Source organism: Triticum aestivum, chromosome 2D (assembly GCF_018294505.1).
Source record: "Triticum aestivum cultivar Chinese Spring chromosome 2D, IWGSC CS RefSeq v2.1, whole genome shotgun sequence".
NCBI classification, from domain to species: Eukaryota; Viridiplantae; Streptophyta; class Magnoliopsida; order Poales; family Poaceae; genus Triticum; species Triticum aestivum.
In genome coordinates, this window is record NC_057799.1 from 397,451,825 (window position 1) to 397,455,459 (window position 3,635).

General features: G+C 47.3%; 1 long non-coding RNA gene across 1 annotated transcript; it reads left to right on the forward strand.

The window, feature by feature from the left end:
* Positions 1-235: 235 nt before the first annotated feature.
* On the forward strand, positions 236-1,665 carry LOC123049412 (uncharacterized). The gene is made up of 2 exons (XR_006423581.1): positions 236-655; positions 1,375-1,665. It is a non-coding gene; the product is annotated as an uncharacterized lncRNA (long non-coding RNA).
* Positions 1,666-3,635: the final 1,970 nt, after the last annotated feature.

The following is a 3,635-nucleotide window of genomic DNA, read 5'->3' on the forward strand; positions in this document are numbered from 1 at the left end:
CCGCTCACCCCGGGCATAAAAACTGAAGACCGAAGACCAAAACCGAAAAGACCGAGATCGAACCCGAAAAGACCGAATTAGAAAAGACCGAATAAAAAACGGTCTGTGCAAATAGAAGACCGAACTAGTTTCGGTCTGATCGGTCATGCTATGTTTAGGACCGAATAGCCCGTATAGACTGATTAATAAAAGCCCATCCTAAGGCTCGTCCAGCCAGCCCAATGGTCACGCACTAGACCCAACTACAGAGTAGAGCCCCCTAAAAAAAAAACTACAGAGTAGAGTACACGACCTCGCATCCTCACATCCCGATTCATAGAAACCACCAGCAGCCAATCTCTTGTTCTCCCACTGCTAACCCTAGCCGCCGCCTGCTGCTTGCCTCGATGCGCGCCGCGCCCCCCTGAATGAAGACCTGCGCCCGAGCGGCGGCCCTAGCCGGTGAAGACCGGCGCCCGAGCGGCAGGCCTGGCAGGTGAAGACGGGCACCGCGAGCGGCGGCCCTGAGCCCCTGACCGTGAAGACTGTCGCCCTGCGCCGCCGCCAACCCCAACCTCCCGTCGGTCGCTCCACCGCCTACGACGCGGCCGTCCGCCGCCGGTGCTCCACCTCCCGACGACCTGCCCACTTTTGGTTCTCGACATCGCAGCTGAAGGTGAGCTACCCCACCTCTCTGTAAACCTGTGATTCCTACGAAAATAAGCACTCCTGCAGAATGTGTTTTGTAGGCAATACGCTTTTGATCTACATGCTGTTGTTCCTGACAAGATTGACAAAACTGGACAGTCCTTCACCTCATTGGTTCCACAATCACCAACGCCAGCACACATGATGTCACCAGCAAAGTTATAATGTTCTGAAATCACGTAATGTTAGATTTTCTGCAGTTCCAGTGACTAATATTTATAGTGCAGGAACATTTGCATATTAGGTATCTCTTATAGCACCACAAAAGGTTCTTGTTTTGATCCCGACGCCACTGTGCCAGCTAAGAAGTTGAAATCTGGCAGTGGGAGTGCATTAGCATACTTCAAATGCCCCCCTTGTGGGGAACCGTTGCCCGAGGCAGTTTCTTCTGTGCGGGCGATAAGTTAAAGCTTCTTTTAAACGATAAGGGCTTAAAGCTGTTTAATGTTCACTTATAATATACATGCCCTTGCTTTGTGTCAAATGTTAGCACTTGGGGACAACAAATAGAACACTCTATTTGTGCTTGTTTTGTGTCAAATGTTAGCAGCTTCAATACTTTAGTACTGCATACACAGTAATGCATTTGTGTTTGTTTCCTGAAACTAGATATATACATGGTGTACATTTATGTTGTGATTTGATCAGGTCAATGTTGTTTGACAGACCAATGTCCTCTTTTTTTAGATGTTTTCTGAACATGATGACAAACTGAATGAGAATCAAGATGCATTTATGAGTGTAGAGGCAAAGGCAGATGCAGAAGCAGCAGCTGCAGAAGCAGGAGACGAATCTTCTTGCTTTCTTTCAAATAGAAATGATTATGCATACATGAATCTTGTTGCTGGACCATGAATCATGAATGTTCTTACTTTGTGTCATATGAATCTTGTTACTTGCTCTCAAATGTAAACATGTACTGGTACTTTGCTACTTGCTGTTGCATATAAACATGTATTGGTACTTTCTGCTCTCAAATATAAACATGTATTGGTACTGGAAGTCTGGAAGTAACATGAATATGAGTTCTAGCAAATTAATTTGGTCTATTTGGTCGGGACCGAAGATCGAATTGTAAAGACCGAAGACCGAATAGTGAAGAACCGAAAAGACCGAAATTATTTCGGTCTTCAATTCTCGAAGACCGAATTATTGGAAGACCGAAAAGACCGAACCGAACAAACCGAAAAGACCGAATGCCCGGGGCTAGCCGCCGCATAGCTCGTTGCCGGCCTCGTTCCGGCGACCAAATGGTCCCGCTGCTTCGCCGCACCGCTTAGGCCTCGCCGAGCCTCCTCGTTTACTCACGTGCGCCCCTGCGGGCTGCTCCTGCCGCTGTGCTGCTGCGCTCAGCGCGGCTGCTCTGCGTGCTCTGCTCTGCTGCTGCTTCTCGCCCGCTGCTGCCGTTTGTAACTGGTGCTGGCTGCCGCTGCTGCCGCGGCCGTCGCCCACCTCTGCCTGACGCAGCCACGGCCGGCCGGCCTCGCCACCCGCAGTCGCTGCTGCCCCGTTGCCGTTGCTGCTCGCTGCCTACAGCTGCTGCTACAGTAACATTCAGTTACTGTAGCGCTAGCTAGCTTTTCTAATTCTACGATGACTAACCCTCTAGACAGCCCCTAAACTCCGGCAAAACAATTGTTAACAGGACTAAAAAAACAAAGATGCGAAGGTAGTATACTTGACAAACTCCATTTGATCCCACTGGACCAAATACATTTGATGCATGGTTTAAGTCCTATGAAAATCACAAAATGCTATCTTCTGATAACAGAAAACAGATTTAACCTCTAGCATTGTGTGTTGTGTGCTGTGTGTGTATGCAGCGTGGTGTGTGTGAGTGTGCCGTGTGAGTGCACGTGTGTGTGAGTGTGTGTGCGGCCGGCCCAAACTAGTTAGGTCTAATTTAATTAGCTAGATTAGTCCTAGGATTAATTCTGCTGTTTAGTTAGTATCAGTTTAGTGCTAGATTAGCCTAATAGCCTATGACATCTGGCCCCATTCTAATCTAGACACTAATTTAATTTAGATGCCTATGACATGTGGGCCATACCTCACCTTTTGACCAGTCAAAGTAAATTGGTTGACCAGCCCCTCGGGCCCCACTATCATACACATAGGCTAGAGTAACACTAGGTAACAAATGCACATTCTGCCTTCAATTCGATTTAAACAATTCCAGAAAATTCAGAAAATGAATTAAAACTTTAAAAATTAATATAAAATAATCCGTAACTCGGATGAAAATATTTTGTACATGAAAGTTGCTCAGAACGACAAGAAGAATCCATATACGTAGCCCGTTCGTCCGCCACACATCCCTAGCATAGCGAACACACAACTTTTCCCCTCCGGTTCATCTTTCCAAAAACGCGAAACACCGGGGATATTTTCCCAGATGTTTCCCCCCTTCGCTGATATCACCTCCTACTGCGTTAGGGCACACCTGGCACCGTTACTTGTCATGTCATGCATCGATATGCATCTGTTTGCTGTATTCATTGTTTCTTCCCCCTCTTCTCTCTGGTAGACTATGAGACTGACGCCGCTGCTGGTGCCCGATCGACTACGTTGTTGACGACCCCTCCTTGCCAGAGCAACCAGGCAAGCCCCCCCCCTTGATCAACCCGATATCGCCTATTCTTCTCTCTACTGCTTGCATTAGAGTAGTGTAGCATGTTACTGCTTTCGGTTAATCCCATTCTACTGCATAGCCTGTCATTGTTGCTACAATATTTGATACCTTTACCTGCAATCCTACATGCTTAGTATAGGTTGCTAGTACTTCATCAGTGGCCCTACATTCTTGTCCGTCTGCCATGCTATACTATTGGGCCGTGATCACTCGGGAGGTGATCACGAGTTTATACATACATACATTTTATACAGATTACATGATGTGACTAAAGTCGGGTCGGCTCGTAGAGTACCCGCAAGTGATTCTAATGTGG